The sequence below is a fragment of the Spermophilus citellus genome (assembly GCF_964194105.1).
Source record: "Spermophilus citellus genome assembly, contig: SCAFFOLD_122, whole genome shotgun sequence".
NCBI classification, from domain to species: Eukaryota; Metazoa; Chordata; class Mammalia; order Rodentia; family Sciuridae; genus Spermophilus; species Spermophilus citellus.
The window spans coordinates 692736-706583 of NW_027673113.1; positions in this window are offsets into that span (position 1 = coordinate 692736).

The following is a 13848-nucleotide window of genomic DNA, read 5'->3' on the forward strand; positions in this document are numbered from 1 at the left end:
CAATATCATTCTTTCCTCATTGAGGTTCAGTGAGGTTTCTGCCATAAATCAGATAACAGACATGAGTGGGTCTATTTCTGGACTCTGTGGAGTTTCATGGGTCAGTTTGTTTATTCTTGTGCCAATGGCTGTCTTAAGGGTAAAGTGTTATAAAAGGCAGTGATATCTGGTAGCATAAAACCTGTTTACATTGGTTTAAAATTGCAGAGGCTGTTCTGGTGTCTTTCATTTCCAAATGTGTTCCATATCAGTTAATCAATTTGCCAGGGGAACACTGCTGCAATCAAGATTGGGATTGGATTCTGCTGTCATATATACCTAATTAGAATAAATAAATAAATAAATAAATTTTTAAAAAGATTGGAATTAGATTAAATCTATAGGTCAGCTAAATAAAATTTGAAATATTTATAAGATTGGGTGCTCCTGGGGCTGGGATTGTAGCTCAGTGGTACAGCACTTACCTAGTATGCATAGTGTGCATGAGGCACTGGGTTTGATCCTCAGTACCACATAGAAATAAAATAAAGATATTGTGAACACCTACAACTAAAAATATATATAATTATAAAAAAAAGATTGTGTGCTCCTGATCCAGGAATATGATAGATTCTTTCATTTACTTATTCCTCAAAAATATTCAGTAATGTTTTATAGTTTTCTACTTAGAGGTCTTGAATGCAATTCATCAGATTTGTTCACAGATATTTGGTGTTTCTTTACACTAATGTTAATGACGTTTTTGGGTTTTGTTTGTTTTTGTTGCTGGAATATTAATATGCAGTTGATTCTTGAATGTTGATATCGTATCCAACAATTTTTCCTGTCCATAGAACTTTTAAGATTATCTACATACATGATCTCATGTTTTCCTCAAATATGACAGTGTAATATTTTTTTGCTTTTTATGCTTTCCATATTTTTGGGTGGGTGTGTGGGTGGGTACTGGGGATTCAACTCAGGGGCACTTGACCACTGAGCCACATCCCTATTTTGTAATTTATTTAGAGTCAAGGGCTCACTGAGTTGCTTAGCACCTCAATTTTGTTGAGGCTGGCTTTGAACTTGTGATCCTTCTGCCTTGGCTTCTCAAGCCTCTGGGATGACAGGCATATGCCATGGCACCAGGCTCTTTTCCATAGTTGTATTTTTTCTCTATGCTTTTATTTCTCTTTAGTCTACTGACAAAGGCCCCCAGTATAATGTTGAGTAAAAGTTATAGAAATCAGCATCATTGTTTCATTTCTAATTTCCTGAGTGAACCATGGAGTAGGATGTTTCTGCAGGTTTTTGAAGATTTTTAAATGATCAGATTAGGGGTTTTCCATTTGGCTTCTAGTTTGCTAAGTTTGAAAAACATGAATATGCATAGAATTGTATTAAATGGTGTCTCTGTTTCTATTGAGTAATTGTTATGGCTTGGATCTGGAATGTCCCCCACAGGCTCTTGTGTTGAAGATTTTGTCCCCAAGGCAGCAGTGTTCAGAGGTGGGGATTTGGGGAAGGGATTGCATCATGAGGACTTTAGTCTTGTTCCTCTGGTCTCATGAATTCATAGTTTGAATGGACTGTTGGGAGGTTGTGGAGTTAAACTGTAAAGGGTGGGACTTAGTAGACTATATTTTTTTGTTCCTGTCCCTCTTCTCTCTCTGCTTTCTGGCTGCCATGAGATGTCATACCTCTCCACCATGACGTTCTTCCAAATCTCAGACTCAAAAGAATGGAGCCAACCTACTATGAACTGAAACCTCTGAAACTATGAACCAAAATAAATCTTTCCTCCTCTAATTTGATTTTCTCAGGTACTTGTCACATGATAGAAAGCCAACCAACACAATGATCTCCTTATCTTTCATATTTTTTCCTAATTAGCAATATTTTCATATTTTTAAATATTAAATTCAACATCACATTATGAATAAGCTCCAGTTGGTTGAAATGTATTATCCTTTTATTTTTATAGATCTCTGGATTTTTCTTAAGCTTTTACCATATAGATTCTTGAGAGAGAATATGTTGTAATTTTCCCTCCTTACAGAGTTCTCATAAGGTTTTAGAATCAAAATTATAGTTGCATAATAAAATTATTTCCAATAACCTCCACTTCGATTTGACAGTCTTTTGAGGGCAAATCACTTTGTAAGTGTAGTTAACTGTCCAGTATACGTGTTAATATTCCTTCTTGATCTTATCAAAATCTCCTTACTCATAAAGGTGATTTATATGTGGAGAAATTCCAAAATGTGGTGATTGGAGAAACTTTCAGCCTTCATCCTAGATAAATGTCAAAACTTTGATACTACTAAAACAATAGAACGGGAAAATTTAAAAACTCTAGTTTGATAAGTTTTCTTTCCTTGGGGCAGGGAGTGATTGTACCTTGAAGGGAAGTTTTTAGAAGGGTGGCCCAGGCTTCCTCAGCACTGGTACCCTCCTGAAGTTGGTGGCAGGCAAGCAGTTTCTATACAGGGAACAATGAGAAGGCCGATTTGATTGTAGCCCGCAATTCATGCAAGGGGGAAGTAGGAGACAATATGGACAGGTAGAAGGGGTCAGATTCCAGGAGGTCATGCATACTAATTTAAGGAATTTGGATAGTGCCCCAAAACATGGGATGAATCTATAATATGTTAAAGGAGAAAAACATCTAGGTGAGAGGTGATTGGTGCCTAGAGCAAGATAGGAGCTTGGGCAGCAGAAGAGAAAGAGGCACAAGGACTTGACAAGGGAAAGAACTTCAAACCAGGCATTGTCCTCACTCATCTCTCCACCACCCACCTCACCCCGCTGTCCACCTCCTGTCTCCTCAGGCTGAACACTCAGTAGAGATCACAATAGCCTGGGTGGATTTGCCAGATAGCTACCCAACACCCTTCCGCTCTCTGTCCTAATTAACAGAACCCACCATGTTTGGGACAGCAACGTGTCCAACTAAACAGTCTTACTCAGCCTGATGGGGCTTTCATGGCAGGTAGATTGAAATGCTTGTGGAGGGAGCCACCGACCATATAGCAAGGCAGATCTCGCTGGGTAAAGGCTTTCCCTTTTCTTGTTTGTGCTTCTCCTGGCCTACAGTGTGTACCCAGTGCCTAGAGATTAACCAGTCATCCTGAGTCCACTAAAGAACAATGGTGCAGGAGGCCAGAGGAGCCGCTATCATCAATGATTTCCTGGAGCTTCTCTAACACGCCAGGACCCCTATCTCCACACATCTATTTTCTGAGATAAAACTCTCATCCACCTAAGCCAGTGCTTCCAGGTTTTCTGTGGCCTGCAATTCTGTTACCATGTTACACAGGAATTGAGTGCTACTGTGTATCAGGCACTGTGTTAAAGAATTTTCATTTACAATAAATCTATAGATTGATTTCTTCAGGTTTACTTTGTAGTCAATGAATAAAATGTAGGTAAGAATTGTTTGGGGCTCCACTCTGGAAAGCAATATGGAGATTCCTCAAAAAACTTGGAATGGAGCCACCATTTGACCCAGTTATCCCACTCCTCAGCTTATACCCAAAGGACTTAAAATCAGCATACTACAGTGACACAGCCATGCCAATGTTTATAGCAGCTGAATTAGCAATAGCTAAACTGTGGAAGCAACCTAGGTGCCTTTCAACAGATGAATGGATAAAGAAAATGTGATATATATACACATACATACAATAGAATATAAATCAGCCATAAAAAAAGAATGAAATTATGGCATTTGCTGGTAAATGGATAGAACTGGAGACTATCATGCTAAGTGAAATAAGCCAGTCTCCTAAAACCAAAGGCCAAATGTTTTCTCTGCTATGTGGATGCTAACACACAATAAGGGGGAGGAGAATAGAAGTTCATTGGATTAGACAAAGGGGAATGAAGGGAAGGGAGGGAGGGAGTGAGAACAGGAAAGACAGTAGAATGAATCGGACATAGCTTTCCTATGTTCATATATGAATCCATGACTGGTGTAACTCCATATCATGTACAACCACGAGAATGGGAACTTACACTCCATGTATGTATAGTATGTCAAAATACACTCTACTGTCATGTATATCTAATAAGAACAAATATTTTTAAAAAGGATTGTTTGGGGTTGAGGATGTAGTTCAATGATAAAGAGCTTGTCTAACATACAGAAGGCTCTGTTTCAATCCCCAGCACTGCAAGAAAAAAAATGGAATGCCAGTTAGGTAATTAAAGAGAAGAGAGAATGACGCCATATTTGACATAGTGTGCACCAAGATCTTTTGTGTATGTATTAATATGTCACGTGGAGGCCATAAGCTTCCAAATAATATTTGTCTTATAATGTCAATGTATGCAAAGCTACTCTTCCTGGTCCTGCTATTTAGATAACACTAGTTGGTCCCATGCCAATCCTTAACATTTTTTTTTCAATTAAGAGCTTTGATAAAGTGTGTACACCAGTAACACTGTTTGCTCTAACACAGAACCAATGAGACTTTCTTCATATTAGAAAAGGTCAGAAATGATGTGAGTCTTTGTACCTTCAATGGAGCAAAACATTTTTCAATCCCTTTGACATATTCATAGAACAGTTGAGAGGAAACAGGAGAAGAAGAAAAGGGACTCAGGAGAATGGAAAGCAAAAGAAGAGAGAAAGAAATGTCTGGAGAGGGGAGGAAAACATTTTTATCTGCTCCGTGGTATTCTTGCCATTTTGACTGCAGAATAAATATTTGCAGATATTGATTTCCCAACACAAGAGGAGAAAGGATGGGAAAAGAGAGTTTGAGCAAAACATTTAAACTGGGAATCAAGCTGAATCTACAGAAAGGAGAATGTGCACATGGGAGAAAATAGTGCCCTCTGCTATGTGCTACTAACCCAGAGTTCTTAGGAGCTTTTTATGAATTCCTTAGGACAAAGTCTTTTGGAATGCTGAATTATATTCACTCTGGGAACACAAAGAAATCTCAGTGGCATGTGAGGTAATAACAATGGTTTCTTGCAGCTACTGGTTAGGTGGCTTAAAAGTGAAATATCTTTTTACCTTAATTCTTTCAAACCACCTGGCATTGTGACACCTGTGGCAAGATGACACTATAAAGAGTCTTTCATCAATAATGAATGCTCAGCAATGTGAATCTCCTACCAGAAAATAAATGCCTCATTAATTCAGGGCAGAATTAGGGTTTGCTTCCCGTCCTCTTCAGAAAATAGCAAAAATTCAATAAATTCATTTTATTTCAGATTCCAATAACTTGAAACATCCACTATTTTGCCCAAATTTGCCTTGGGGTGATTTTTTTTCATTATATTCCTTAAGGGGGAAAATGTTTGTTAAACACATAATAGCAGGACATTAAATCTACTTTAAAAGGTAAAAACGTGTGGCAATTTCTCCTAATTATTTAGGAGAAATGTATGGTGATAATTTCAGATTAGTTTGCTTGGTTGTTAAAACAACACTGTATTTGTTTCAACAGTGTTGTTTTAACAACCAAGCAAATTAAACTGAGTCTGGCTTATTTCACTTAGCATGATGTTTTTCAAATGCCAAAATTTAATTCTTCTTTGAGGCTGAGTAAAACTCCATTGTGTATATAGCTACATTTTCTTTTTCCATTCATCTGTTTACAGGCATCTGGGCTGGTTCCATAAATTGTTTATTGTGACTTGATGTGACTCTATCCCTGTAGTATCCTGATTTTAGTTCTTTTGGAAAAATATCAAGAAGGGGGATGGTCCTATCATAGTTTCATTTCTAGTTTTTTTGAATCTCCATACTTCTTTCCATAGTGGTTGTATTAATTTTCAGTCCCACCAACATCGTATGAGTATACTTACATACATTAGTCTTACAAGTAACATTTTAGAAGCATTTTATGAAAGTTGGTAACAAGAAAAGATGCTAATTATCACAACTATTGTTTAATATTTCTTAATATTTTATTGGTGGGCTTAGCTAATACAAAAGCACAAGAAAATGACCAAAAACCAAACAAACAAAACCAAAATGCACACATGATCCAAATTAGAAGGACATGATAACAGGATAAACCCAAAGAGTTTCCAATTCAGCTTATGCCATAGTTTAAGTAATAGGTTTTTAATCAGCAGAGATACAAGATGCAAGTTTTCTAAGGAAGACAAATGTAGAGTTGGATAGAGTTCTCCCTAGGTCACCCCCTTCATGTTGTACAAAGTCATTGTTTTCTCTGCATGTATAGGACATAATTGCAACGCCGGGTTACAAATGAGGGTGGTTTTCGATGAGGCCCATTTATAACTTTAATATAAGTACATTTTGATAAAAATCATAAATGCTAAATATACTATTGTAAAAGTTAAAATAATGAAGAACTGTATAAAGTAGAAACAATCTGTGCCCTGACCCTACTCTCAGAGGCAATTGATGATTAATAGTTTGATGTACATCCTTCTGGAAAATTCCTATTCTTTATATTTGAAAATATATGCCCTTGAATTTTAAAAAAAATGAAATCATGTGATATAACCTTATGCTGTAAGCTTTTTTCTTTCAACAATATACTTGGGTATCTTCCCATGTTTCTAAGCATTAATCTATCCAGTACCACTGTGTCCTGAGCAGGAATGTGTCCAAGAGACAAAAGAGGGTAGACATTAGTCTTTGGGCCAGGGGTCTGCAAGACAGCATCTACCCGGAGGAGTGGATTTTTGGCGGTCTAGGAAGTGCTTAATTACTTCTTAGTATTTTATCATATAGACAGATCATAACTTTTTTAACTTAAAAGACAGTTGAATTGTTTCTGGCTTTTTATTATTATGAATAACATTTCACAAACACTTTTAATCATTCAGACAAAGGAAATTTCAATCGATCACTAAATGCTAAAAAACAATCCACTGATTCTCAGGGGCCCTTGGCACATGAGGGTTACCAAGAGGAAAAGATGTCTACAATGTGCTCCTTGTCCCTGGGATCACCCAAGAGAACAGCATCAACTTGTACCATGGGAGATATATATATATATATATATATATATATATATATATATATATATATATATATATATATTTTTTTTTTTTTTTAAATAAATGAGACAGTCCTTTTTATTTTTCAGTGCTGTGGGTGAGACCCAGGACCTCATGCATTCTGGGAAAGTGCTCTAACACTGAGCTACCTCCCCAGCCCCGGATGGTTCTATTAATTTTGGACATTCCAGACACTTTTTGCTAGCACAGAAAAGGTGGCCACAGAGAGTTGATCGTATTGCCACAATTCTTAAAAGTTTGGAGCCCAACCCATCATTTCCCCCAGTCTCTTCCTAACTCTTAAGAAGGTTCTGGAGTGTCGAAATTCAACTTTGTCAGAAGAGCTTCACAGAAATGCTTCAGCTGAGACTCTTGTTCCCACCCCGACCCCCAAATATTTAAGACTGAAAGGAAAGTACAGAGATTAATGGGACACAATACTGTTTGTTTAAAAAACTATAGCAACTTTATTTACTTTGCATATTTAAAAATAAAGATATTAAAAATGCTGACCCAGCTGAAGCTCCTTAGCAGTGTTCTATTGAAACCAAGGCTACAAGCAAAGCATATAATCCTACATTGTGTCTCCTACATGTGATGTGGTAAAGCAACTGGGGATGGGTAGAGTCAGCGAATCTTCCGGTTTTTATTTTCTGCTGCCCTAGGGACCCAAAACCCTGAAGTATCTGTCCTTGCTCTATAGATGGCCATAGACTTGATCTGAGCTGTAAACGACCTAATATTTTCCCTCCCTGTGATTTTGAGTTCCATTGTAACATTTTGTTACCAGAGCTGTCACCCAAGCACATCTGAGGTGGAGGCAAGGTTTCTGACTTGGAAGATACCACTGGATCTGGCTCCCATTTTTGTTTGTTTTAAACAAAATTCCAAAGGGAACAATTAAGATCTAAACCAATTTGGGTGATTTTAGTGGCCTAGAGAGAGAACCCAAATCAAATTGACTTGAGCAATAAAGGGCATTGACTCATATAAGTGAAAGAGATGAGTGGCAGTTAAGCTTCAGGCATGGTTGGATCAGGGCTTCAGCCTCTGCTTTCCTCCATGCATCAGCTCCATCTTCAGTCTCCCTCTCTGATGATAGCAAAATGATTGCAGCACTTCCAGATTGCACCAAAGGAGAGTAGCACTGTCTCAGCATGCCCTTGAAAAGTTGTCAGACTCGCTTTTGTAAACTGATTAGGTCATAGGCCTTTCCCTGAAATAACCAGGAAGCAGGAGAACAGAACCCAATGGCTGTCTTGGCTAAGGTCACTTAGCTTCTTTGTTGAAGGTTAGTTCCTGGATCTTCAAACACCAACTGGGGGGTTATTGGCAAGGAAGATGAGACTAGGCCTGTGTTAGGCCCAATAATGCCATGAAATAGAGGCACTGAAGGGGGCAACTAAGGCACAGCAAACTTGCTGTCTAGGATGGCATGTCAGTCCTTGAAGGCTGGGGTGGTCCCTACCTAGACTGAAGCTCTGGGCCTCTCTGTCCTGAGGAGCCCCCTTGCTGGTGCCATCTGCCATGGCCTCGAGCTGCACAGAATGCTGGTCTTCAGGGGACTGGGGAGCTGCATGCACCCCTTTGCATTTTCATACCCTGTAACCCGTCCAGGACCTGCTTGTTGGACCAGGGGTAAAGCAGAGTGAAAGCAACGTCAATGAAGTCCCACCTCTAAATACTGTCCCAACTTCAACATGAGTTTTGAAAAACCAGCCTCTACCTCAGAGCGAAGCCTATCCAAGGAAGGGACATCACCTTTGTCCTTGGAAAGACCCACAGAGCACTCCTAGGCACATTCCCACCCTGCTAAGTGGTTTATCTACAAATAACAGGAGAGATCTGCTGCGCCAGGTGTCCCTGACTCAGTCAGGCTAGGTGGGGACCCATAGCAACCCCCTAGCAGCCACCAATCAGCATGAGACAGGGAAATACCTGGGATGCCAGATGACCCTCCCAGTAGTTTATGGTGGTTGATAACATGTTGGGAAACCATGTAGTTCAGCATGTACATCCCTCTTGGCTTAAACCAATCAGTTCAAAGGAATCCCCCTCTTGTAGTAACCAATCACCCCTACCCAACTTGTTCCCACCAGTGAATGTGCTAATCATGTTTTAGAATTGTTATTTGATTTTCCCGCCGTGTGTGATGATTTGCTAAGAGATGCTATGATGTATGTGGGGGTCCCTGCCTTCTCCAAAGAATGTATAAAACTGCTGCAAACCCTGGGCTCGGGGCCTCTCAGCATCACCAGTTGCTGTGTGTGCTCGCAGAGGGCCGAGCTAGCTCGCAATAAACACCTCTTTGCTGCTTACATCAATCTTGGGTCTTTGGTGGTCTTTGGGGGTCCCGAATTTGAGCATAACAGTTTCAGAGGGAGGATTCAAACCATAACAGGCACTGAATAAGAGTATTGTTTTCAGACTTCAGAACTAAGTTCAGGTAAAGAAAGTATTTCCTATTAAGGAAGCACAGTGGTGAAGTACTGAAATAGGTTCTGAGGGAGGTGATGGAGTTCTCTTAGGGAAAAAGTACAGAATAGAGAAGTTTATTAACAATGAGAGTTTATTTATATATGACCACAATCTACCTGATTTCTAAGAGTGTCTGCTGTCTCATGATTTATTTCATTTGGCTCTTACCAAAGAATAATTCTTGGAAGGTAGTCTTCAGATTGAGCTTATTATAGTAGGAAAGTTTCTCAAAAGACAAATTGTGACATAAATTTCTACTTTATTAACATTTCACCATGAGCCAATCTAGGTGTTTTTGCTGCAAAGTTAAGCAAGATTCAGTTTCTGCTCTCAAGGAAGACCCAATTGAGTGGCTGGAGTCAGGTGTGCAAACTAAATGGTGCCCTGTACTCTACACGACAGCGCTTCTCCAAGTAGTGTCCTCAGAAGAGATGGATCCAGGTCACTTGAGAGTGTTACTTAAAACTGGATCCCCAAAGCCCAGACCTGCTTCATCATTTCGGAGTGGGGGGAAGATGAAGATAAGTCTCTGCACACTGAAATTGGATAGTTGGTCTGGGGTTGAGAGAGAGAGAAGGGAGAGAACCATCAGTGCCACATTGGCAGCGGTGGAGATGAAGAATGGTTTTCTCATGGAGTTGGATAGGGCTTTGAAAAAGATGAGCGGGGCAGCAGGAACCTTTTGGGCAGGAAGTAGAGTGAGCAAGGTAGGACATCTCCTGTCCCCCAGCATGAGTATCACTTTCTCTTGTTCTTGGAAACAGGCTGAAGAAGGAAGGGTGGGGGACTTACCAGATCTCAATGCCTTGCAAACTGGACAGCCTCCTCACATGCGTGACATGTTGAGTGCAAGTCTGCTAAGGTTCTGCTCCACATTTTCCTCCTGGGACATTCATAAAGTAGGAGCTAAAGGAAGTCGAAGGGCTGTTCAGATAGAAGAAGGAGAAAATATAACAGAGCTACGTGGTGGCTGCTGAATTTGTGCTCCGAGGTGGCATGTGTCACTTTTACTTGCAGTGTATTGGCCATCACATGACATCAGTGGAGCAGGTCCAGATGATTCTGTCACAGAGAGGGGCAGCATATATTTGGAATAATTTGAAAAATAATATGATCTCCTGTAGGTGGGGGTTAGTAGTAATCACTGAATTACTGAATTGAAGGAAATCAGTAAACTATAAAAAGAATCAAGACATTCCATAATCTTTTAAATGAAATTAGGTTTTAAGGGTAATAATGAGATATTTGATTCATCATTTTTGTTTTGTTTTAGTTTGGTTTTATCTGAAGCTGTCAGTCAAGGCCAGGAAAATAAAAATATAAAGGTGTTTTCTTCCCAAAGGTGCTCCTTGGAACTCCTGGGTTCTAAGAGATGCTACTGAGAATGGCAATCCTTAAGCAAATAAGTTTAGGAGACTTGAGCTTTGAAAATGCACATTTAAGTGTTAAGAGTTCATAGGAGTTCTTTAGTGGTGAAGCCTAATTTAAATGTTTTAAATCAGCCTCATTTAAAACAATTGAAGCCTAATTAAAAACTTTTGTATTTTAACCCAACTATTCTCAAGGTCATTTGATACCAGAACCTTTTTGCATAACACTTAATGATAGGTTGCAGGATTTGGGTCTGGTGGAACACACTTTAGAAAATGAAATTACATAAAAACACTGTCCAAGAACATCTCACTTTCCCTTGGTAACCACACCAGCATTTACCAAACTTCCCTCTAAGATTCAGTGTGACAGCTAATCCAATGTCTCACAAAGTCCATGTCCTGGGGTTTAAGATACATGATTAAGATGGGAGCCAACGTAACAATGATTTTCACAGGACTTTGCTACTTTCTATTTAGACTACTACAGTCCAACAAGATGCAGGCTGCAAGGCACTTCATCCACAAGAGATGCTGAAGCATTTGTAAAGTTGGGACCTAGCAGAAGCAACATGATTGTGACCACACAAAGCTTGATATGCAATCAGTCAAGCATTTGGATTGAATAAGATGGTATTGATCTGCCAACAACCCCTTCAGAAATCTGAAGGAATGATCTGAAGTGTCAAATCACCAATGATGTTTAATTCTAACACAATTCAATTTAGTTCGGTTTCCTAAATGCCCTTTGAACAGGTGCTTGTGAGATTCTAGATTCTGTACTGTTTCTAGTTTGAGATTTTAATGTTGAGAACTGGTTTTACTATTTAAAAATTTAAGACAGTGATTTGTTGTTGTTTACTTCTGAAATTCTACTCAGTCACTTATAGTCTAGGTGAATAAATCCAGTAATGCTGGTGTACAATCTCTCGAGATAATTCTCATTCAATACCTGCATTTACTTACATGGCACTTACTTCTAAAAAAAAAAAAAAGCATTAGAAGAGGCACCTCATTAGGTGCATTCTAAGAGTCCCTCTTTTCTGCTAATCTCCTTTTGAGGTCGATAAAATGTTAGGAAAGACACTCTCGTGCCCAAACATTTTTACCCAATTTGTTTACTTTCTGTTTTTTTTTTTAATAGTTTCCTCTTTTTCCTTGCTTTTCTCAAATTGGTGCATTATACTTGCGTACATATAGAGTAAAAAACTGCAATTATGAAACAAATATGTGCTTAAATTTAAAGCAGTTAGTTATCAAAGACAAATGGATGCAGAACTTGCACCATAATGAATCTGCTCAATATTGACATAGTGAATTGACCTGAGATTAAACCACAACCAGAAAAGCAGGCGGAGGTTCCCTGAGTGACAGGGGCTTTGTGGGGGGGCAGTGCCTCCCAGGGGGAGAGTTCATCTTCTTACTCAAAGAGACGCCTTCAGGGATCATGTAACTTGAATTCCCTGTGAATTCACTGTCATCTTAGCTTGACCAGTTCTGGAAGAACATATTAACCTCCGCTTGTGATTTTCAGAAAACCATTCTCATTTAGCAAGTAATTATGGGTCACATGTAGGACAAAGAGCTAGATAATCTTGGATTACCCACAGGAAGCTTTGTCTCCAAGGCAACCCCCAATGGTGGGGCTGCTAATGCGAAGGCCAGTCAGTTAATGAACTGGGAAAGGTAACTGGCTCCCAAACCTGTTAGAGCCTGGAAAATGGATCTAACAATTATATTGCTACTGAATGATCCGGGATAGAAAAGAAATGCTTCAAAAAGCCAGGGAGGAAAAACATTTAGAGAATGGATATAGTGTCATTGTTCTGCTAGACAAAGCCAACACGTCTGCTCCTACCCTATGGCGAGTTCAAGCCAGGCCAGTCTTTATTTATGAATTTTGCCTGGTCTCCCACAGAATCCACTGGTTTCAGTTCTTTCTATGACTTAATTACCCCACAACCTGGCTTTTCCTAAAGGGCAGCTTCAGTTCCCACACCGGCCTAGGAGAGCGGCCAAGGGACCTGTGGAAGAGGAGACAAAGGTGATATTGTCCCTCAGAGTCTTTGTCACTTCAAACTGGATCAGAAAGTAAGATAAGGTGGCCCAGATAAGCTCCAGAAGAGGATTTTAGGCCAAGTCAGTAAAGGTGGCAGAGAGGTCTGAGGCCACGGACCAGGGAGACACTGTGATGAGGTAGAAAGAAAATCAACAGCGTGTTCACAAGGAACTTGAGAGTGGAAAATTCTAGAGTCCTCTACTTCCTCAATGCTTCCTCTCGCTCTTCCTCTCTTCATCAATTTCTCTTTGTATTTTTTTAATCTGTTTTTTCCTAATGGACTAATTTAAAGCCTTCTATAACTTTGTAGCCATTCTGGGCTCCTCTTCTGCTCCTTATTCTACAGCTCTGAGCCCTTACTCCTCTCCCGTCCTTAAACACTTCAGAACCCTGCTGCACCCTCCACAGTGTGTCCCCTTCCTGTGTTCAGCAACAGTGTGACAGGCCTGGGTTCTGGGTCTTGTAGTTTGAGTCGGACATTTATTTAGGAAATAATGACAATGACCATGAAGTGATAAAGGCGAATTGCTACAGTTTGGATCTGAAACATCCTCCAGAAGCCCATGTGTTCAAGGTTGGTGTTATTGGGGGTGGGGGTGGGGGTGGAAACTTTAAGAGGTTTTCTGGTCACTGGGGATGTAGCCTTGAAGAGGATGAGACTCTGGCCGCTTTCTCTTCTTTTTTGTTCCCACCATGCTATGGCACCACAGGCCCAAAGCCAGGGGGACAATCATAGACTGAAACTTGTAAAACTGTCCATCAAAATAAACCTTTTCTTGTTATAAGTTGCTCATCTCAGGTATTTTGTAGAGTGAAGGAAAGCTGACTGACACAGAAATCCACAGCCAACATTCACAGAAAGTGGAAGAGACAAAAGGAAGCCTGTATGATAAATAAGGCTCAAAGCACTCTGGGAGTTGAAACCCAAAACAGGGTCACTGAATGAGTAGCAGGCAGAGCCCCAAGGAA